The sequence below is a fragment of the Copadichromis virginalis genome, linkage group LG23 (genome assembly GCF_057382275.1).
Source record: "Copadichromis virginalis isolate Kocher_CV1m ecotype Utaka linkage group LG23, C_Virginalis_male_GT1.1, whole genome shotgun sequence".
Taxonomy (NCBI): domain Eukaryota; kingdom Metazoa; phylum Chordata; class Actinopteri; order Cichliformes; family Cichlidae; genus Copadichromis; species Copadichromis virginalis.
In genome coordinates, this window is record NC_140639.1 from 5,949,944 (window position 1) to 5,975,070 (window position 25,127).

Genomic DNA, 25,127 nt, shown 5'->3' on the forward strand with positions numbered 1-25,127 from the left:
GTGCGTGTGTGTGTGTGTGTGTGTTAAAGAGAAAAGAGAAGAAGAGAGCGAAGTATGTGGGGTTGTGTAGAGGTTTAGAGTAGAACTCTGTGGTTTTACAGCAGATGTGTCCGTGTAGAATATATGGATTAAAGGGTCCCTATAATGTACCCCTACAATAAATACTCTCCTCCCGAAAGAACATGATATATGAATTATCTACACTTAACTGTAGATATCATCATACATACACACAAATCCTTGCCATGGTGATCTGCATTCAGTCTCAGCAGCCAAACCAGCGAAGAGCCAGCGGTATGATGCTGGTTTGTCAGGATGGCAGGGGGAGGCCAGGGCATGGCACTCATCAGGGGGCTAATGCCCTTTGGGGGTGGCTGAGGTAGTAAGGGTAGTGCCCTTTGTCCCTGGAGGAGGATTACACTAGTCAACCAGCACAGACAATACACCCCCTTCCTGGGATGGGAGGACCAACCCGCTCTCTACCAATGATAGGGGCAGTCAACTGATCTCTAACTTAATTAAGGATAGACGAGGGTAAGAGAAGAGGAGAAGGGGTGATATGGAAGACACAGGGAGAGAGACTGAGAAGATATAGAGGCAGGGATGATAAAAGGGTGGATAAAGAAGGCAAAAAGAGAAGAAACGAAAGAGACACAATGGGCACAGGGACACACTAAAATAAGAGGAGGCATGGAGTTAAAAAGAGAGCAATGGGAAGCGAGGCGGGGGTGTGGGGTGGCTTCTCTAGCACAGGATTAGGGGAGAGAAGATGAAAGGATCAGGTCTAACAGAGGACAGGAAAAAGGCCAGGAGAGATGGCCAGGAGGAGGGAGACCAGAGACTTAAATTCCAAGAAGGGAAATCAAGAAAAAGAGGGTAAAAGAAAAAAGGAAGAGAGTTCAGATGACCTGGAGGCACTGCTGGAGGAGGTACCAAAGCCTTTTTTATAACAGGTGCACAAAGTGACAACTCCCTCTCTGTCCACTATTTATGCCACAGCACACACGTCCATTCAAATCCAATGACAAATGCAGCAGATAATTCTATTACCGAGGAGTTTAATGGAGGATATTTAGGGGACAGTTAGCGGGCCCAGGTAGCATAGCTTAGCCCCACTGCAGACAGATATGGCTCTGCAACACTTAACAACAGGGATTTGGCAGCACTGTTGATTGAACATGCCAAATCCCATTTGTCAGAGGGCTGTGCGCGTTTGTATCGACACTCTGTAACCTTGTGGCTACGCAAAAGGAGACCTAAGTGTACGTGTGTGCGGGAGTGTGTGCTTCCCTGGCGGGTGGGCAGGTAGGTGTGTGGCATGGTTTAGCTGGATAGGTGTGCTGGTTTTAGCTTCCCTCCACCCTGCATCTGTGTTTCTCTGCTTCCTTCTATCTTTACATCTCCATCCACCTCAATTCCCCCTCTTCGCAAAATAGGGTGACAAGAAGGAGATAGAGAGGCTTTCTCAACACTTCTTTTCTTGCTTTTCCCTCCTTCCCATCCTCCCCCTCTTCCCCTGATTCCTTCCATCCCCTATGGTAGAGCTGCCAGACAGGAGTGCTCAGCAGCTCTCCGAGCATTATTGATCCTGAGAGCAAGCCGGCTGGGGAGTTGGTGTCTCTCTCTCTCTCTCTCTCTCTCTCTCTCTCTCTCTCTCTCTCTCTCCATCACAGCCTCATCCCCCAACACAGCTCACAACTTTTTCCTCCCACCCTCCCTCACTCCCTTCCTGCCTCTACTTCATTTATCAAGGTTAAAGAACTCTTATAAAAAAGGGAAGAGGGGGTCGCCTGGATGTTATCTGACTTCATGAAAGAAATCCCCTCAGGCCACTCCACTAGAGGAGGATGCTCTTCGCTAGACCCAACCCTGCACATCCACACACACACATAGATACACAAAAAAACTCAGTGGCACCAAGCAGCGGCCCACTCATAGCCAGTCAGAAATAGAAAGCAGAAGCATGTCCAGTTTGGTACACAGCAACACGACAATCAGGAATAGAAAGGAAGGAGACAGATGGGCAACAGTAGAGGAAAATAAATACAGTCATTGCCACCCAACAAGGTCAAGTTCACTTTTTAGAGTTTTTAAGTTGTGACTGTCGATTTTGATTATCACCCAATTCATTACAAATATTTTAGATTTTGGGTCACCAGGTTAAGTGGTAGACAAATCTTTTCACTAAAGTTTCAGTAACGTTTATGAAAAACCCACAATGTAGTAGGGTGGGCCCCAACAAGATGGATTTACAAGATAAGTTCATTAGGTTAAGATTAAGAAGGTGATTGTAAGAAAATTCAAAGTTGTTATGTTGTATTCAATCAGGGGGTATGAAATATATTGTATGGCGATGTGGGCCAGACCAGTAAAATCACATAAAAGAAATCCAACATTTTCCCTATAAGTAGAAAAACATTTAGAAAACTTTCACATTCAGTGAACTAGCCACTATTTTCTACAATTTACAGAACACACGATAAGCCTGAGATATGCGAATCATTTGTGCAACTTCAGCAGTATTTCAGCATACTGTAATAGTAAGTGCATTATAATTTCCATGTGTTTGAAGTGGACCTGCAAAATCATGAAACCTTCGCTGTGGAGCTAGACAGAAATTTTATATTACTTCTTTGTGATCCAACTTGGTCGAGATCTGCAAATGCTCAGAACTTTTCATACGTTTCCACTTGTGCTTACCATCCTCACGCCAGGAATAGTAGTGAATTTGACTGAAAAAAATCTGAATTCTGTGCAGTTTCTACACTTTGCAAGCCCATCCACTGCTCTGTATGACATATGGAACCTCTGTATTGGATGTTTGCAGTTGTTGTTGGTGTAGAGGGATCTAGATTAGTTAGAAAAATTATTTATTAGCAGTAACCCCCATGAGTTAAAGCAATTATATATTATATATATTATATAATATATATTATATAATATATATATATAATATATATTAAAAAAAGACCTTTCAGTGTGTTGTTAGAACATTCAGCAATAAACACAGGACATTTTATGTTTTATTTTAACTTAAATACACATCAGAAGAACAACTTCCCAACTTCCCATATCCAGAAATGGGATCATCATCAAGTGCATGGTTTGAAGGCTATGTCATACTGGCATCTAAATCTCCTCCTCTTAGTTAATGGTACTATGCCTGTTTAAGCTGACAACCATTACCCAACAATTAAAAGCAACAGTGTTAAAGAATTTTGTGAAACTGTCAACAAAAACAGGCGTCTCAATTTTACTAGTTTGGCTGAAATAATTAATTACCCCAAACTATTTTTAGTTTTTGGATAATTAAACTGACTGATTTTATTTTGTGTGTCCATGAGGTTTGTGTGTCTACTTAGGACCCACACATACTTTGTCTGAAGGCCTTTTTTTTTTTTACCCCTTGGATTTTGCTGATTCCATTTTTTTTTTTTTTTGAGGAAAGTATCTGCAGATCATTTATGAAGACTGTCTAGAAGTTCAGCCCTCTTTTTTCTATTTATTGGCATACAACCGTACGTAAAGCCTCAGTAAATTATTTATGATAATATCTAATTAAAGCATTATTATTAAAAGGTGTTATGAAATGTGCACAACTGATCTGTACACAGATGCAAAGCAGGATAGCTAGTTTTCACACAGCCACAAGACCTGTGCGTTTAGAGCCCAGTAATCCATCAGTAGAGTACATACAGTTTCTATATTTCCAGCCTTTAAGAGACTGTAGATGCTATTGTCCCTGTTTGTAAAAGGACTAGAAATGGCTCTACATGTGGAGTACATCCTGTCTTCCATTGTTACTGCTTTCAGTCTCCCCTATAAAGACCTGCCTGCACTCCAGGCTACAACAGCCAGGCAAATACAGACAGCAGCGCATTACAGAGCCATACCTTCCCCTCCCTTTGTGCACGGTAATTGCCACAATGCATCTTCTCGTCCAGCTAATTAAGTGAGTCTTCCCCATTGTCTCCCAATACTATCACCTCTTCACACAGCCAGGAAGAGAAAGGGAGAGCGAGAGTAGGAGAAAGACAGAGATGGGAAACGTATTAAAGCAATAGATGGAAGGAGCAAAGAGGTGGAAGAAATACAAACGCAGAAGACCAAACAGAAAGGGGATGAATGACAAAGGCATGCATCTGTGTCCCAGTAAATGTTTACCGGTTGAAAAAGGTGCCTGTTGTCTGTGTCTGCTGGTGGGCTGTAAATATCACATTAATGCTGTCAGATGAAAATCTCCATTCTCTATAAAGCCAATTCAGGAATCAAGAAAAATAACATTATTCCATTATTTAGACTGACAGTAATGCAGCAATGAGTTTTCTAAGCTGTTTATATGAACCTTAAAAACTAAAACTAGTGTTTCAGTTCCTTGGCTGATAGCACAGTGAATAAATGACAACATCACAGCTGAACGTCCCTCAAATAAAAGATCTTGCTTCAGTTGGCTAGTCGAGCTTCAGATTGCAGATTGCGAGTCTCTAAAGGGCTATTTTCACATTTTGATGAGGAAAGTTTCTTTAAGCTCAGCATAAATCTGAGTTAACAGTGACCATGTACCGATTTGAGAGGCAAACCACGATGTAACCTACAATGACGTAATGTGGAAATCCAGGACAAAGAGAAGTGCAAGACACAAAGGGCTTCTTTAGTACATCCATACTAATTCATCTTCATTTTGAAACTTTGCTAAGTTTACATCAGCATTTCAGACCTCTAAAACAGAGATATTTGTAACTGCTGCTGACCTGGTTTTAGTTTTAAAAACAACATTTTAGTTCATATATGCAGGAATAGACACACATGTTCACGTCCTAATTGGGTCTAATCGGTCACAAAAATGAGGCCAAAACATTGCAGCTAGGCTTAGTGATCTCATTATTCTTGTGTGGTTTCCATTTCAATGGCTTCCTTTAGTAATGCACAATGTGCCCCTTTAATATATTGCCACATATAAATCTTTATGTATGTTTTCCCTCATTGCCTTATATTTGTGTGTCACTTTCAATAACAAAATCTCCAAAAATATTTGCAGTCTGACTTTTTTTCCATTGCTGTTCATCCTCAGTTATATTTTTGCCATGTAACTAACACTCTGCTTCATGTTTACGCCAACATTTATAAGTAAATAGTCATGTTGTAAGTAAATAGGCATGTCAGGAAAAAGGCAGATTATTTCTGATACTATGCTAAAATGCTTTTCTTGATCGAGGCTGTGTTTAAAGCACCCTGCTGAAATAAATACATACTAGTGTGGATATAGCCTCGGGAAAGTTAACTGCATGTGTCCAGCAGTTAAACCTCTGCAATAAGATATATTTGTCTAGTCTGGATTCAGAATTTTAGAAGTTCTAAATGTGATCAGGGAATTCACTGTAATAAAATTCAGCTTTTATAAAAACAACAAAAAAACCTGACCTGACCTCATTTGCATTTCATATTTTTTTTTAAAACTGCCTACACAAACTAAACTGGAGAAGGTCTACAAGTGCACTTCCCTTCCCACATTTCTAAAAATCAGAAGGAAATATTATTAAAAGAACTTGAATTTGATCAAACTCATTTAGTGATTCGGCTCGGTAATCAACACTTGTGTAATGTAATTCTCAACATGCTAGAACAACATGTTTTATGCTTAAGCTGTCACGTTGCCTTGAATCCTCTACATCTGTGCACAATTGTGAATGTACTTGATAGAATTCATAATAACAAAAAAGGTGCTTTTCGATCCTTTTCTTCTTCACATCCTCTCTCTTCAAGCCCTTTGTGAGAATAACACTGAGGAGTTTGGACTCCAGAATGAATTAGTAGAAGACACAGATGAACAGATTCATCTAAATTCCACTTTGCTTTAGAGTTTCTAGGAGAACCCCCCGACACCCCCACCCTTAAACACACACATAGAGACACACACTTGCTCCATGCTCAAGTCCACTAACTGACCTCTTAGGGCAGACACTGTCTTCCCAACACATCAACCTCCCCACCTCTCCTCCCTAAAAAAAACCCCCCACCAATCCTGAACCCCTCCTTGAACCTCTCGCACCACCATCACCCCTCCGACCCTGAATGCTTTCCCTTCCCACACTTAAGTTCCTGTCGAGGCCCTGATAGACATACAGACACACCGGGTGACATCATGGTTGAGAGAGAAAGACAGACAGAAGAAGGGGACTGCCTGCCTGTCTGCCCCCAGCACCCACACAATACAGAAGGGCATCTGGCACTGGGTTGTGGTGGTGGGGTATGTTTTTTAAAAGGGGGGGGGGGGGGGGTCTGTCAGGACAAAGAATTTCCCCTTCCCTGGAATACGATTATAGTTTGTAAATGGCGGCCGAGACGTAAACATGTGAGAAGAAAGGGGCTGCAGTGTGGTGGTCGGTATGAGAGTGAACACACTAAAAGAAAAATGCATTTTTAGCTATTCGAGGAGGACTTTGGGAATTTCATGAGCATGTAAGCCTGAACTGAGAGACAGAAAAAGAACAAAATCAACATGCAGGAATTAAAAAAAAAGTCACAAATCTTTGTAGTGTTGTAGTGTAGTGTTTTCTGTTAGAAAAAAACCCTATAAACCAGAGGATCACAAATGCGGTGGTGGCATCTGCACATGTGCGTTTGCGGACGCACTCGCACTTTGTTAATTTGCAAGATGAAACAATGGTTCCAGCGGGATAGAAAACAGTGTCATAATACTCTCTCCTGGCCCCCACCTCTGTCGCCGTCTGAGAGGCTGCCTACTTGCTGTGTGCATACAAGTGTGTGTCTGTCTGTGTGCATACATAAAATAAATGAGCTGTGCGTATGCATTGTGAGAGTCCGCAGGCCCAGTGTATATATTAAAAATGTGACTTGACCCTGGCAGGCTGAAGCAGGGTTTCTGCGTCGTACTGGGCGTGGGAAAAAGGGGAGACCTCTTTTCACAGCTGCTTCGGCCGTTGCATTGAACCAATGGAGGCCCCCCGCCACCCCCAGCCTGCCTCCGCCACTAATGCCCCCCCCCTCCCCTTTCCTATTCACTCTGCCTTTCAGTGGACCCCTGTCCCTCCCTTCTGCGCTCTGTTCGTCACCCTGCTGCACCCCACCACCCTCGCCACCACCAATCTTTAATACAGCCACCATTCAGCCAGTGCACATTGAGATGCCAGAGGCCTCTCTGCTTTAAGGAGGTAAAGAATAACAAATACCAATGCAAAGTGAGTAACTTGTATGGTAATTTATATTTGCTGAATGTACTACACGCACCAAACTACACAGTAAATGTACATATATGTAAACTATATGAACTCTTTAACAGTTAATATCACACATAATTTTAACATGGACAGCTTTCTCCCAGAGGCTGATTCTACTTTTAAAGTTTTTTTGTTTTTAAACCCAATTCTGTTTTCCTGACACCCATATCCTCCTCTCTCTTTTCCTTTTTCAAGCCCCTCAGCACAGACTTTAATTTCAGTTAACATACTTTAACACAACGTTAAACCTTTGTGCCAACGCACACCCAGGCAAACACACATTTGGCCCCTTTCACCACCTCCCTCCATCCAGTGTATTCACTTGAAGAGATTTATTTCCTATCAAGCCGCATAATGCAGAGGGTATAATTTAAATCAACTTTTAAGAACAGCCAAGTAGCGCGGTTTCTGCATACAAATCTAGAAAGCCTGGGAAAAATATTCCCAGCAAACAGCCGGCTGTTAGGAGCAGATTGCCAACTTTAAGAAGCCACGGGTGGGAGGTAGGTGTTTGGTTTTGCCAATAAAGATAACCTATTACAGATAAACCTCACAATCAGTCTGTTTAAACACATAATGCAGGCTTCATTTGTTTCTAACACTCTCACTAATCTGACAGTATTAACCATGCAACGGCAGGCTCAGAGCAGAATCATAAAAAACACACACCCACATGCAATTTTGTAGAAACTTTAAAAGGTCACATAATGTGCAGAATAACTCCAACAGATTCTCAGGAGCAGTCCTATCATGCTGTCTAGCTACCCTGCTGTTACACCAGGCATGTTGAGGAAATGTTGAGAAGCAGCAAGGGGGCAGCGACAGGGGAGGAGGGAGGGAGGGAGGTTGTAGCCGAGAACCTGAAAGGACTCCATCTCCCTTGGCCAACATGCCATGACGGTGTGGAGCTACAGTCTGAATTGGTTTCTCTGGGGTGGCGGAGCTGGAGAGGTGATGGCAAGATGAGCCTGAATTGGGATGGAGGAGGGGGGTGGGAGGTTTGAGCAGGAGGAGATATGACATGCTGAGGTGTCTGTGTGTGCGTTTGTTTGTGTGCATGTGTGCGTGTGTGTGCGGGTGTGTGCGGGTGTGTGCGTGTGTGTGTGTGTGTGCATGTGTGTTTGCGTGTTCAAGAGAGAAACTAAGAGAAAGAGAAAGAAGGCACACCAGATCTGAGGTACTGTAAATGAGAGGATTACTGCTTCCCTCTCTTCAAGTCTTTCCATATACATGAGAGTGCTCAGCTGTGGAAGCAACACTGCAATGTGTGAAATCACACATGCTCCCACCGGCACTTGCTTATGGAACAATTGCAACTAATGCACAATGTGTATGGGAGTTTTGTGAGGGGAAAACACAGCATGAATGCACGCTGGTGCATGCTAGCTCTTAATTGCTGCTATGAATACAAAGAGGACGTGAAGAGTGTCACTTCTGGATTGATGCATTTCTGTGTCAAATTTAGCCTGTAGCTATGCCTCTACTTCTAAAGCTCATGTCCAGCCAAAGCTTGTTTGCATCGATTTATCTAGTTCGTGGATATGATATTGACTAAGTAGACCGGCAGCCCTCATCGAGTTGAAGCAAAGCAAAGGAGGTTTAAGAGGTGGTCTAACGCTATGGAGGAGGATAGCCACAGGCTGTGAAATCTCCTCTGATCTTCCCTTGTCTGATTCTCAAACGCAACCTCTTCTCTTGGGGGGCATGCTGATATAGAACTAAGCCAATGTCACAGAACGCTCATCTAACCCTGGAGGGAAATAAAAAAAAATCACTTCTTCTGTCTATCCCCAATGACGGCCCTCAATCTCTATGGAAGGGGCTTCATCTCCCTCTGCTTCCCTCTCCAGTACTGCCTCCATCACTCCGTCTACTTTGTTCTCTGCAGGAGGTTGAACATGCACGAGCTGAGCAGCGTTCTCACCCTTGATGGCCTGCTATAGCAACTGTTAGGATAGGGAAGGTAATCTTGTCATGTCACTCGACACTCAGGAGGAAGTGGGGAGGGAAGTGGGTGAGTCACCTACATCTGGTTTCAGCCTTCCATCATCTGCAACATTATAAAACACATAGCTTGCAAGGTTTTGCCAACTAGGTAGCAAAGTAACTGGCAACCGAAGCCAGAAATATCTGTCAATACAGTAGGATATATACTGTGATGAGCATCTAATAGAGGGGAAAAATACAAAACAGTGAACCACACATTTTCCTTTAAAATAACCAATAACTATGCAAGAAACTGGATGGGAACATTTTTAAAAATTCTACCAGTCGGGTGAAAAAGGGTTAGCTTTTATAATAATAATAATAATAATAATAATAATGAAGTAAAGAAAGAAGTATTTCTTTGTGGGAGCACAGGAAAATAAAGGGTGTTATAGAGACCAAAGAAGAGCCAACTAGAAAGAGGAGGACATAGAGGGAGAGAGATGAAAAGAGAGAATTAGTGAAGTGAGGGACTTAGCCACCCTGAAAGTCTTTCCACATGAGCACACCTTATGCACACAACAGGCTAAGGCCCCCCACCTATGTATGTTTAAAGGGATAAAGAGCGTGGACACATGAATTAAAATATAGATTATACAAGTGGCCACCCCTTCTTATCTGCCAAATCCGAAGAATCTAACAAATTGGATCAGGCACTATTAAGCAGAGGGCAAGAGATGAGTGAACAAAAAGGGTGTATGTGAAGAATGAGAAGAATGTAAAGCTCACCGCTTTTCTGTGAAGACATAAACTGTCATACTCTGAAGACTTAATTCAATGTACATTATAAATGTAAAGTTTTCAAGCAAACTAGTTCATCTGTTTATGTGGAATTAATTGAGGGTAGTTTAGAACTGTTTCAAGTTCAAGTGTGTTGACAAAAACAGATTATTAGCATAGCACTGTGTGTCTCACCTCTGCACTACAGTGATGAAGCCTCATCCTGACCCAGTCAGTGACCTTTGCTCCTCGGGGCAGGAGGCTGCTGTTTCCCTTCTGACCTTCTGCTGTCCTGTAGGTCCAGGCGCAGGCCTGCTGGTGAGGTCTGTGTATTTCTGTGTGACTGCCATCACTCTGCACTGCGCAGATTCCTGCAAAAACATAAAGCGTTAAGTTGAGAGAGGGCCCACTCCTGCAGCAGGTTATGGTCATAATCTACCTGAGCCCAGGTCACAATTTAATTTCACCACCATAAACCTTTTGCCCACGCTCTCACAGAAAATATTCGAGGATTGTTACACCAATAAAAAAGCCTTTAATTTGGACCTCCTAGTAGTATCACAGCATATTTTTTCCTAAGTTTTGATTCATAAATCGAATCAAGACTATCAAACTTCTATTTTAAATTGTCAGCTACAATTAGCGCTTTGGTTCTTAATACAGCAACACTTTATTTCAAAAAACAATATTTATACCTGAACTGGAGCAGGAATATAGCAAAGCTACAAGGAAAAAGCCACCTCATTTCTAATGAATTTCATTTATGTATTTAATATAAATTAATATAAAGAAAACCTCTATTTAATACTACAGTATTAAATGTTAAGAGTAATGCAGATTACTAATACAGCTTTACCTGTTTAGAATTACAAGAAAAATTTCTTATGTTTTTCTATTGCAGTTGCCTGTAACACCAATCTCTTCAACAAACACACACACACACACACACACACACACACACACACACACACACACACACACACACACACACACACACACACACACACGATTACACAAAATACTCAAAGATTACATCCAGTAAAATCTGACATCCTTTGCGGGTTTAAAGCCTGCATGTCAGCCTTTCAATCTTTTTCCTCTTTCCCTTGCATGGGTCAGAGGCTGTTGCTAGGCTACCAAACCCAGAATTCATAAGTTCAGAGAAGAGGTTTATATAGGCCACTGCAATTCAAGGTAAAACGATAATAGAAAGCTGATAAAGCTGGAATATGGGTTCAGACAATGTTGAATCACATAGACCACAAACACTGATTTATTTCACACTCAAAGGCAAACGTATAATGTTAATCATAATATTAACTTTTTTTTTTTTCCAAATCTGAAGTTTAAAAATGTAAGCAATTTTTTAAGGGAAAACGTATTATAGTAACTTGAAATAATGCTCACAATTATTCAAGAAAAGGATGTTACCTTGGTAATAGGTCTGTAAACCGAAAACAATGATGGACAATAAACAGCATGGCTGCTCTGTCCCAGAATTTTTGCCTGCCCTTATGAAACACACAGAGCTAAAACATAAAAATATTGTTGATAAATTGGAGGCTTACATTTCAGTGAGAAAGGCTATAGGCATGATAGATTTGGTTGGAAATGCATGCATTTGTGCATAAAAGAGAATTTTTTCCCCCTCTGTCTTACACAAAATACTCAGTCCTGTCTTTCTAGTCCTATTCTCTCTAGTCTCACCACAACTTTGTGCCATTTGTTAATGTTGCCATTATAATGCAGAATAAACCCAGGCATGTGAAACAATAAATGAGATTCAAATAGGCCTACAAATAGAGAAATCACAGAGACAATGGACAGTTTAATGCAGCCATGTGGCAGGTGCTTGTAGGCTAGACCTAGACTAGACTAGACTGGGCTCCATCTGGTGTTGAGGGCCTCCTCCTGATGGTGGAGAGGGCCCAGACAGACACATATTAATGTGGGAACACCGACGTCTAGCCTGCCTCTAAGTCACTCAGCAGACTGCATTTCAATCTCAAAGGCCTCTCCCCATATCCTCCATTTATTACCCCTCAGCAATGCATGAAATTCTACTACAGCTGGAAGGAAGCTGGGAGGCTGGTGCTGTTGTTATAGCACACAGATGACAGGGCGTGATGTATTATAAGTGCCTCAGCTTAATTATCGGTTAAATGAATAGAAGAGAGGAGAATTATAAAAAAAAGATTTCAGCACACATTGTCCACAAGTCGTAACTATTTTTCAAATACTGGGTTTATCAAATCACAATGCTGTGGCTTTGATTTCATTTGAAGGTCTTAATTCTTTATATAAAAATGTCTCACCTAGAAATAAGCTTGTACTGATTTCACATTGTGGATATCCTGACACCATGCAAACCTTGCATAATACCAGACTCTATTACACTAACTGAACAATAACTGCACAGCACACACTAATATTATCATAATTACAACTGCAGGGAGCTAATATTTCTAACCTTACGTGTGAATGGCACATATTTACTAATATGCACAGACAATACCGACTCGCACGTACAGCAGCATGACACCACAAAAGCACAGCTCACTGAGAAGGCACAGACATCTTCTAGCTAGGTCCATTGCTAGCACCTGCCCTGCTCTGTGACGCAGTATAAGCCAGGGCCTACCAACAGTAGCACCAGGCTCTGTTCTGCTACACACTCACACACTCTCCACGGTGCAGAGCCGCAAGCAGCCACAGATTTAGCAGCTATGGCACTGAATTGGCTTGTTTAAAATTCCATATGCTTCACACTACAGAGAACATCCTGTCACTCAGTGGCAGCTCCACTCTGACTCAGATTGAGTGGAGAATGAGCAGATAATGTGCACCCCAAAAAGCATTATGAAACAAGCCTGAAAACCAGTCTGGGTGACCCAGCTGACCCTGCCTTTCAGTGATGCTGCCTCCCAAAATCCCTCTGCTTGGCCTGCTACTCTACATCAGCAATCAAATCATGCTGTGATTTGTGAGAGGCCAGAGTGCTCAGTCATATCTACCTTTTAACAGAGAAAATACAACTTAGTGGCAATGTAGCATGCTTGTTTTTCTCACCATCAAAACCAGAATGTGCCTTTGTTTTAACTGCACAACGTTGTGCTTTCCTGGCCTCAGCACAAGCATGAGCTGTTGTTTTGAACTGTTTTCTGTGTCTGTGAAGTTTTAAAATGCTCCCGATAAGGACATCAATCATGCTAAATCCACGAATACAACATGATCCCTTTGACAAACATCTGTGTCTTCTTCCTCCACTTCATAACCTGTCACACATTACTTTGATGACCTGCTACACATCCTCCTCCTTACTCCTATAGGTATAATATATTAAGCACTCTTAATGTATCTGAAAGATGGATTATTGCCATCAGAATCAACAGAAGCACATAAAGGTGAGTGTACCTCTTAAACAGAGTACTTCTGCATGGTGTGACATGGCTCGATGACGCACCTGCATTTTGCGTTTTAAAGGTAAAATACAACAATGTGCATTAACAGATTGCTACCAATAAGAAGCTTTGATTCTTAATACAATTTTTCCAAATCCAATAGGCTACACAAACAGGCCAGCAGAGAGGGGACATGGGGGCTTCTGATAGAACACGTGACATTCAAGATCCCTCCAATCAGGTGCCTCTTCTAGCTACAGCTCGTGCTCATCTCACCTCATCTCCCCTGTTTATCGGCATCGAAATAACTACACGGTTAATGCAAAAAAACAAAAAACAAAACCTATCTAAAACACCAGTCTTAGCTACTGTAACAAGGCAAGCACGTTCCATTCAAAGAGAAAGCACCAAAGCATGAACACCACTGCCGAATCGCCCTCCTCCTCATCACTCTATGAATGGAGCCTGTCTCCGGTTGCTACTGTCACTCCACGCATCCTTCTCGAAAGAAATATAGCACCATGAATCCGTTTTTTGGAGGCCATGTTCCTCTCTGCACCGGTGCACGTCCAAGGAGATGGGATACGTTTCCCTGTGCGATGCACGGACGCTGCCGCGGGCTTCCAGTCCTCCGTGCAGGCTGCATCCATCCGCTCCGGCAGCACCCCCTTCTCGGTCCGGTTCCGGCTCGCTCTGCCGTGACGACTGCAGAATTAGTTTATACATTCGGTTCTCTAGCTTTATGATATTACATAAACTCATACAGCTAGATAACCAAAGAGAAAAACTAACCCACGTCTCTTAAAGGGGCCGCCGGAGGTGCTTGTGTTGTGGTCACATGGAGCCATTGCATTCCGCCTGCATGCATGCGCACGCCTCTCTCACTCTCTCCCCCTCTCTCTCTCGCTCCCTCTCTCTATATAATGTACACACCGAAATGCGCGCATGCACAAAGCAGGTTACAGTCAAGGTAATACCCTGTTTTATTAAGATCTTTACGGTATGGCTTGTTCAGAACAAGCCTAGCATCACCAGACAGCTCCAAACTGAAAAGGCATTAATACAGAAGCAGGACAAGTAATATTAAGAAAGGAACATGGAAGCCATAGTTTACATCCCCACAATCACCACATGTGCTTCAGAGGCAAAGCAGCAATGGCACCATACAACCTGTCTTATTTTCAACCGAGCCTATTCCTACCTCGTAGCAATCAAACTGCGGACTATTCATCATCTCCGTTCTTCAAAAACACTGCTGAACTTCCTCCTACTACAAGTCCTGAGGAGCATCTGCAGGGTGAAGTCACCCAGCTGCAGGAGGAGGATGATGATACATCCACCTGTCATCTATGGACAGGCGTAACAGGAAACCCGGCTCTATGCCCTAATATAGCATACATGTACCAACTATTAATGTCCAACTTTGGCTTCTACAGCGATAACACAACACATAAGAGACGATGCTACGTCCGCTTTTTTCCCAACAGAACTCACAAACAACCGGCTTATTGTTCTTTTAAATGCCAACTCACATCGACCCATTTCAGAGCATAGAGCACAGTTTCCTCGTTGAGTGAATTAATCCATGAATTGTTTGAAAGCAAGACAAACTTCCAAAGGCCTATATAACCTACAGCACACGAGCTTCCAGCTAAATGTCAACAACATGATCTAGTGGAACAAGTCCCGCCTCACTTGATGTTACTGTGTGTTCTGGACTAAAGCATGTTGTGACAGCAGGATGAACAAGCCTTTATAATCCTTTATAATCAGCCACACATGGCTATTATACTCGAACTTGCTACTTTTCCTCGTGATAAGCGCGTCGAGCTAGAATTTAGGGGGGGGGGGGGGGGGGGGAATGGATTCCAAATATAAAGGCAGGACGAAATAGTAAATCGACATCTTTAATAAGGCAGTAAGCCAGTTTTGCGGTACAAATACTTATTATTTTAATAAATTAATGGTGCCCAAATAAATCAAAGCAAATAAGGTAAATAATTTAAATTAATTGCATTATTTTTACTTTTATTTTAATTATCATAAAATTTTAGATTAGATAGGTCACGCTGAATTGAGAATAATACACAACATACTCACAGATTCTATTTGAAAGAGCAGGTTCCATAATCGGACGCTCACACCTTGCTCAGAGGCAGCAATATTAAAATCCACTAGGCAGAAATATTCTTCCAGTCTCAGATAGGGATTGAAGCCTCCTCCTTTGGCTATGTCCAGCTGTGATACCGCGTGTCGACCATGTGGGATACCGACACGCGCGAAGACAAAGCCCATTTTACACAGAACATCACCATGTGCACGTAAGAAATACACGAGAAATAATGTGGGATATCAAGCAAGCCGCAGCAAAGCCCGAGGAAGAGAAAGCGAGAGTGAGGAGAAGGCGCATAGCAGTGTCAGATATGGGGAGCAGGAGGCGGAGGGCCGCTCCGGGGCCTCGGGGTCAGACTGCCAAGGGATACGCGCGAAATTAGGTATGCTCACTGGCACGCACACATGGGTTAGCATCAGAGATATGGGGTGGATAAAACGGACACACGGAGTAATGAAAGTTCAAGACAGAGTAGACACAATGTTTTCCAGAACAGCTTCCATTAAGCTTATTCGCTATAATAAACAGATACCGCCTGTGGGAGTGGTTGTTGGACCTCAATATGAAGTCCGAAGACCCTGCCAAAATCTACTAGGAGGTGATTTCCCTCAACAATGTAAGGGCTAATTATTTTCCTTTTCTATTGTCAATCTACAGATCATGTACTGTGCTTTCCTCACATCGCTAATAACAACAGCATAGCAGAAGCCTATTCCAAAAATAAAAAAAGATAACCAGAAATGGAGATAGCCATGCAACAGTGTGTAACACCACCACAGTCACATGAATGCATGAATCTGCATGGGCAGCATACACCTGTCCGTGTTTAGGGACATCCCTAAATATCCTGTGCGTAAAGACAGGAAGTCTGCTCGTATGAAGAAAGATATAACAGCCTGCAGTCTGTTTTTGGATAAAAGCCCGTTAAGTTAAGCAGTATAGCGTTATTTTTTAATTACAAATCATCTTATTTTTACAGCCCTGTTCCATTTTCTATGCGTTTATTTTGATTATAACTACTAGGTTTCAGGAAATCAGCATTTAAGCTTTAGTTAATAATTTCAGTGAGGTGATTGTCTGGAGGTCAAATTAACAAAATGCAGAGAATGACTACAAAGCGTCAGTGTACGCAAAAACATAAATAGGAATACATTAGACGTAGGATTTCGTGCAATCTCAGTAAAAGCCTGTAATGTGTTAACTCGTCACTTTCAGCTAACGCTGCGTGTTTTAGATGGAGCTTCATAAAATTCACAACCGTTTATTCAAAAGTATATTCATAATAATCACCCCCTCCTCGCTCTCTCCTTATGTGTGTGTGTGTGTGTGTGTGTGTGTGTGTGTGTGTGTGTGTGTGTGTGTGTGTGTGTGTGCGTGCAAATAAAAAAAAAAAACTCCACAAATTCACATTTTTCTTTAACTACCAACGCACCGAATTTACGACACTAAAATATAAGGAAATAGTTTTTATCATGCTTTATTTAATTTTTTGTCTTTTTTTATTACTAAAAATGCTATAACTTTCAATTTTTCAATTAACTTAACAAGCCAATTATTCTTTATCTAAAAAAGTAATAACTGTTATTCTTTTGGAAATAAGTGAATTAAAAGCTTTGCTGAGAATTGGATAAAATCGCATTATCTGCAGCGTAAGCCGTAACTATCATTGTGTGTGCGTCTGTGTCTCCTTTTTCTTTCTGTCTTTCTCTGTTAAAATAAAATGCTTGTACTGTGCGTTAATTCTGATTGACTCTCAGTTCTGCTTTCATCAGGCTCGAGTTGATGCATCTGAGCCCGCCCCCTGACTGCGTCACGTCCTGTCAGACATGAAGTACAGTAAAGGTGTTCAGGACAACCAATTGAACCTCTTACCTTCACTCAGAGTATTCTGTTCTATTTTCATGCCCCATCTTATCCTTATCACCTCTCCGTTTTAGCCTTTATACTATAAATAAAGTAAATAAAATAGACTAGAATAAAATACACTCTCAGGGGTGATTTGTTTATACCGTTTGCTAAAGTCACATATGACTTACGGTGTATGGATTCGGTGATATCAAGGGGTGAAATGATTGCTTCTTTCTGCTTTTTCCCTACTAAATAATAAAAAAAAAATAATAGCAAAAAGGTGAAAAACAAAAAAGTAAAAGTAAATTAAAAGAACAAAGCTGCAGAGTGTGTTTGAATTTTAATGTTTATCACGAAAAGTACAAAGACTGAACTTCACAAAGAAAAAGAGAAAAGGGGAGTCTCTGTCCATGGTGCTGAAACGAATGAAATTAATTGCCACTGTCGTTGTTATTTTTAGAGAAAAAGTAAAAATCTGAACTATTACGGGTTTGTAAGCAAATCTGAAAGCTCTGAGACTAAATAAAATTTAGGGAAGAATATTTTGAAATTAAAACTAAGTAAACATAGTTACAAACGTGGGGGGAAAACGACACTGAAATTCTAATCAAGAGGTTACACACCAACTTTTCAGTACTGAAATCTATTTTCTGAGAAGAATAAAATAATTTATGAATTGAATAATTATATGAATCTGCGAACAGACTTCAAGAACCAGAATCCCCTGCGTTTTAATGTGATTTAATTTAAATGTGTTGTTTTGACACGCAAACACAGCATAAATATGACCGCAATTTAACTCTAAAATTATACTTAAATGCCAGATTTACGCCCGAATTTTACGCATGAAGATGGCAGCTATAGTGTTGAGTTTAGTTTTTCTATGCAGCGAAACTGTGTGTACTGAATTTAAATGAAATGCCTTAATAAAACTTATCGCATAGAAATAAATAAAGCGGCAGTGTTGTAAGCCTGATTTTATATGATGCGGAAAAATTGTGTGTTTTAATGTTTTAAGTAGAGATGGCAGACAATTTACAGAAGTCCTGCACCTGTTGCATGGTGAGAGAAAGAAAATAGGAGAATAATCTCATATATATATATATATATATATATATATATATATATATATATATATATATGAAGAAATTAACTCTACTAATGAAACGATTTCATTTCTAAATAACGAAGCGAGCCATCATATATCAATATTTAGATTTCAATTGTTATATATGAAACTATTATTTTAAGTACATCTGTGAGAGATAACAAATCTCTTATAGTGTAAGTCCTGGAAATGATTGCAAATGACTGCCTTGTTGAATTTTGCCAAAATATATTTTGGCAAATAAATAAATAAGAAATAAAAAAATAACAATACTATAACTAAAGAAATATAATATATATATATATATATTTGATTGTTTCTGCGATTTTCTGTTTCTATATACTCATCTGCAATGGCCTGATTAATTAATTTCACGCTGTAGCCCCAGAGAAGATTTTCCCACAAACAAGTGACCAAGAAAAAAAAAAAGAAGACTACGAAAGAAAAAAAAATCTCCCAAAGAAAGAAAGAAAGTCAACATCAAGTTCAACAACGTGCTGGTGCTCATTAGCATCACAATGCTGTCTGGGAGCACACAAGTCTTCTTAACAAGAGGCTCTGGCGTCAAGTCCCTCCACCTCCCAGCCAAGGGGACATTTTCCCAGGCTCTGCTAACAATCACACAACTGTTTGCTTTATAAACGCCAGCTCTGGGGCCACTAAGCCCGCCTCATCAGCGCTCAATGGATGGGCCCGCTAATATGGGATGGAAGGGCCGGCTGCCACTCATCAGTTAGAGCTCACCATAATTGACAGCGAAATTTTCAGTTTAACTTGAACCACTATGCAACCTTTACTGAAAAGTGCATTTATATTTCTGCATGATTTTTTTTAACTTACATAAATACTATTACATACAATTATTATTTTTATTATTATTATTATTATTATTATTATTAGTAGTAGTAGTAGTAGTAGTATTAGTATTGCTTTTAGCGATAGTGCTTTTGAAATATGTTACTCGAGCTACCTTTCCCCCCCAGAGTCTCAAGGTTAAGACTACATGACCTTAAATTAATCATATTAAAAACATACTTACAAGCTGTGTACTCAGTAAATTCCACATCTCCAGCTGAAGTCCATTCAGTGCGTTAATTCAAGTTTCTATCGGCCATCTCTCAAGTGCAACCAAACTCTAAGAGCCCAAAGTCCAGCCAATCGATGAACAAGCCTTCGCAGATTGAGAGTAAATCTACACAATGAGTTGATCCAAACCCAAAGAAGAGTGGTTTTTCTTTTTTTCCTTTTCATGACTTTCTTTTCTTTTTTTCATTTCTTTAAAAAAAAAAATCACTGCCATTACTTCTGCATCGACACAAGCCAAGGCCGAGGTGATACTGCTGCCAGCATCCTCCTGCTTTCTCCTCACCAGCCCCCGATGACAGTATGCGGTGATGTTGCGTCGCCGGTCCCCTCCTCTCACTCTCTCTCTCTCTCTCTCTCTCTCTCTCTCTCTCTCTCTCTCTCTCTCTCTTGCTCTCGCTCTCGCTCTCTCTCTCTCTCTTGCAAACATAACGCCTGGTGTGCACGACGTGTACAGAAACTCAAACATTCTTCGGTGACCATTGTGAAATCCATTGTTATGCTTGAATGACGGGTCTCTCTTTCTTTAAGTTGCATCCAGCGTTTGATATACGTGGTGAGCCGAAAAGCACAATCTCTGTGGCTGCTGGTGAGAGAGCCCAGGAGACGGAGGAGAGAAAGGAGCCAGGGAGAATCAACTGGAGACAGACGCAGACCTCAAATTTTGGTCTACTGGGAAAAAAACGACAGGGTAAAAGGCGCCCTGCTTTTTATAGTGGCATACTCTATGGCAGAAGGTTTTGTATTGCACGAAGAATTGATATGCTCATAGCCTCCATTCCCTTCCAGCCTCATCTTTCCATCTCTTGTCTCCTCATGGTCGTCAATATACAGAAGTATAGGACAAAAAATAAAACAAACAAACAAATAAATAAACAAACAAACAAACAAAACCAACAAAACAATCTGTTTTAGGCAGCGGTGGTAGTGACATCTGGAATGAGCAGTGATCTCCACACATTGCTTGACTGAGGCACCTGTGACAACATCTTGCGTACGGGAACACCGAGCCACACCGAGCAGCAAAGCACAATAAAAGCGACCGCAGATTTACACGTTTCCGTGGGTTTAAAGGCGCACTGCAGGATAAACGCTTGAACAGCAAACGATTTGTAAGAAAAGGAGAAGAGCACAGCAGCGATGTGTGATGTGCTGTTGCCGCAGCCTTAGCAGCGCAAGGAGAAGCTGATGCTTCCCCAGGGCTCCAGTGGGTCACGTTGCTTTACGTGGTGCTACGTCTTCTCCTTTGTGCGTAACAGAGCGCACGAGTGAACACTCGTGTGCCAGATGTCGGTATCAGAGCTGATAAAAACGCAGCATTCAGTCTGTAAGAAAACGAAATCATACTGCAGATACTAACATACGGAGAGGAGAGTCGAGGATAAAAGGTACAAAAACGAGCCGCGGAAACGAGCGTGATTCTTTGCGTGCTTACGTCAAGCGATGGGGTACATTCTTCCAAATGTGTCATCCAATAGACTGCGTGTGCGACGCAGGGTTAACATTCACGAGTTCAAAACACGGATGCCTGTTATAATACGGCTTTATTCCCTCTGCATTTATCTGAAAACATTTTTGGCGTGTGGACCCATTAATCCCAGAAGAAATTTTACATTTTTGACTTTCTAAACGGCAATCTGCCCCCCCCCCCCCCCAAAAAACCAAGTGTGTGCGTAAATATAACTGTCCAAATGTCAGAATTTAGGAAGATTAAAAAGAATAGGCCAAAGGGAAAGCAGTTATGTATTATTTGGCTGGTTTAAATTATAAATTAAGACAACAGAAAAGTAGAAAAGATTAACCAAGTAGAAAATACAAAGCAAGATTTAAAGTCACAATTTAAACTCAAGCCAAGGAAACCTGATCATTATCATTATTAATTGTGGAGTTAGCAGAAGTATAGTGACAGCAGCGAGAGAATTGTTATGAATATAAATCAGACATACGGTTCGACATTAAACTGCATTTTCCCGTTTATAGAAGCAAGCAGACCATACACAAATTTAGAACAGAAACCAGAGTTTATTTATTTTTGTTCTTAATATTTAGTCCTGCAGTCAAATTAACTTGGGTCACAGCTGCCCGTGGATCATGAGGGCTCTTACAATTAAAGACTATAAATCATATGTCCCTTTATTGTTCTCTAAATATATTAACAGTGTCGCGAGGTTCCCCTTAAGCATCCACACATCTCCAAGTGTATAATGGCGGTCAATTAAATCAAAGTGAATCAGTAATCTCGTAACTGTGGCCCTTAATAAGGCCTGCACATCCGCACTTCTTTGCCGCGTAGTTCAGATCATTCGAGCCGAAACAGCGTCACCTAACGGCACAAACTCAGAGCTGCTGTTCGGGCCTGCATGCTTATTATCTCCGGCCTACGTCCACAGCACATTGCAAACCACAAAAAACGACATATTACTCCGTGACATCAATGTAACAGGAATAGAGCCATGAATAGAAACGATAGGCTGCATCAAAACTATTGATTTCTGCAGATGTAGTGACTGTAAAATTGCAGGAGTAACTGATAGGCCTGATATTTTGTGTTTATTTGTTTTCACATTACAAAGCACGCACAAAGAATTTGAAGATCGTTAGTGTCACTCTAATGGAGATGCATAATATTAGTTACTTCATCATCAAAATCCTCGTTGCATAATTGGTGGTACTGAATAATATCCATGCACAGGCCTACATGATGCTACAGAATTGTCTGCAGGGCATTATTCTCTGCAGCATTGGAGAAAAACGTGATTGATCTTCGTGCGAATGCTTTGAAATTTAGAGGCTTCAAACCGAAATAGGAGCGCATGAAACTGCGTAATCTCTTTAGCAGAATGACCCGCAGTCACCATATTTTAGAGCAGCAGTGTCTTCGTTTTCAACGTAAGTAAGCTGTAAAATCATATCTAGAATGCGCAATCAGCTAATATCAAAGGAGTCTAATATTTTATAGAGACGGGAGAAGAACGGTTGTATCTTGTTACATATTTTTGTGTTGTTTTTTGTTGTTGTTGTCTGCAGTAGAAAAGCGTTTCCATTAATACGAAGTAATGACACACATATGCACGTGTAAATGCTAAATACATCCCTTAGAGGCAATTATACTGAAGGTTTGCAAATCTACACACAGTTTAAAGAAATTTGTTGAGATTATTTTAGATTTTTTTTTTAAAATTTACATCGACGAGCAGGACATGTAGGACAACTGGAGAAAAAATAATTAAACGTTTGTCCCTTTCTTAGCACAATGTGAGGTTTAGTTGTCCTTTTAATGAAGAGTTGATATCTTTGGGCAATAAAAAAATGAATGCTTTAGAAAGTAGAGGTTTAAAAATGGTTTTCAAATACGGTAAAATTACACAGGTCAGGCAAATCGAATAGTGGTGCAATCACCGGTAAAAGACAATCGAATTCACCAAGGGAGTAGCAACGTCTAGCTCAACATGCGTTTGTCATGTCAGCTCCTCCTATTTTAATTTTTGCATAAACCTACATTTGGAAAAAATTACCTGGACAACATACTAAATATATTTATTGACTAAAAGAAAAAAATCAATTTATTAATCGGCTCACAAAGTCATATTTATAAGGTACGTTCAATGGTGCTCACAAAACTGGAGATTGCTTTTCTTCTTTATATGAATCTCATCTGTTTAATTTACAGACTGAAAAGCTTAATGAAAAGTTAGTTTTCTTGCACTCATAATTCACGATTTCCTAAACTGCATCCAACTTCCCCTTAAAATCATTCATTCCTGTCAAATTTGTATGGCTGTCATCATGCATGACCACACTGAACTCTGTTGGGTTCAATCGTTAATAAGTGACCGATTCAAGAGGCCACTTCTGGGAATTGTAATGGCCGCTCTTCAAAGAGGCCTGACCTGACACTGAAACAGCGGTGTCAAAGGTCACACATGAAGACCAACAGGAAGCCAATATTTGTCCTTCAGTCTGTCATGCCCCTAAATTAGCGCCTAAGTACTGCAGTTAATTGTCATAAGTTGTTTTGGGGTTGGTGGAAAGCTCTGATTCTCCAAAAGGGTTTAAAACATTCATATCTAAATTGATAATGAATTTGGCAGTTTTAAAAGTAATGCCTTGTGAGTTTTCCCACAAATTTGAATTGTTCAGATTATAAGTATTAGCATCATCATGTCTGGGGAAAAAGAAATGATGGGCATGAAAAGCTCTGAAATTTCCATGTTGACTTTTGTCCAACTGAAAGAGACAGATAAATAAATAGATAAGGTTCAGCGCAGTGAGCTCCTCTAGTTTTGAACTGATCACATTATTTGCAACATTGAATAGTTTGTGATATTTTATAATATATTTTGTTTTCTCAGTTATGGACGTTTGCTGTGGTGATGGGAGAATTATTCACTGATAGTGAAATCCATGCTAGGAAGCTTGTTTGTTTGTTTGTTTGTTTGTATAGCAGCACGTGACAAAAGCAATTATTTTAACAGCATGTAATTCTTAATTAGCAATTTGGAGACTGACCCACTTACATCCTGGGTCAGTTGAGATCTGGTGGCCAACCTTTCAATATCTGTGAGAGGCATTTAGAGGTCCATGCATTGGGCTGACATACCTACACACAGCCCTGAAGCGATCAACTGACCTAAAGCAAAATCAGTTTCATCGCACTGATAAAATCAAACACTCAACTCATGAAACACACTTAAAACACAACAGCATAGGCGGCACGTGCACTTATCGCTGCAACATCAACAAACCCCACGTTCATGAATGCAACACAGAAGCGATCAGATCATTAAAAAAAAGAAAAAGAATAAAACAGAAAAAGAAAAAAAACATACTGTGCAAATGCTAAACTTACATGTCAAAGAAACTGATAACCAGAAAAGTCATTCAACTTACATTTCATCACCTGCTTCTGGTTCTTGATCCTCAGGCTGAGGAAGAGATGTTGATGCTTTCTCCACCATGTGAAAACAGAGGAACGGTCTTGCTGCTTTCCTGGTTTAATTGGGAACAGGCTGGAGTTTATGCTAATGAGCGCTGACATCAGTTCTAGCAGCCCCCCACTCCATAAAGGAGGAGAGCAAAAGGGCCAAAGTCGCGCCTCTTTTCCCAGGCAATTCCGTCGGTCAAGTTCAAGCACAGCGGTTGTCATTTAGAAAATGTGACTGCGCAGATAAAAATTAGGGGAGGGGGGTAGATTTATTTAATTTTTTTCCTAAATGAAAAAAACTATACATTTTTGCCTGTTTGGCATTTTTCCTAGTGTACCAACAAATTTGAGTGAAAACGTTTCACAATGAGCATGTGAGTTTGGAAATTTCTTTCCAAGAGTAAGAAGACTCCCCCATGGGGCTGACAAAATATTACCCCAAGAAATGTTTTCTTGGAGTAAAAAAAGAGGTGCGTCCAGTTAACACTTGATATTCTTCGGATTCATGGAATTTATACCGAGTACATGATGTAGTGGTAGAGTACAGTAGTGGTTGAGAAAACTGAGCTGCTGAAGGTTCATCTTTGGTTAAGTGAGTGTAACTGTCGTTTCCTCTGGCAAAGAGAAGTTAAAAAATACCTCAAGCACCAGCTTTCTCGTGGTTTTTTTTTTTTTTTTTTGGTTTTTTTTTGCGTGTACTTGTTCA

General features: G+C 40.7%; 1 long non-coding RNA gene across 1 annotated transcript in view; it reads right to left on the reverse strand.

Moving 5' to 3' along the window:
* Positions 1-20,866, reverse strand: part of LOC146680094 (uncharacterized) — a 37,658-nt gene extending 16,792 nt beyond the window's left edge. The window contains exons 1-2 of the long non-coding RNA XR_014917857.1: positions 19,454-20,866; positions 10,140-10,315 (exon numbers count right to left, since the gene is read on the reverse strand). This is a non-coding gene — a long non-coding RNA (uncharacterized LOC146680094). The remainder of the gene's footprint in view (positions 1-10,139; positions 10,316-19,453) is intronic.
* Between the last annotated feature and the right edge of the window lie 4,261 nt (positions 20,867-25,127).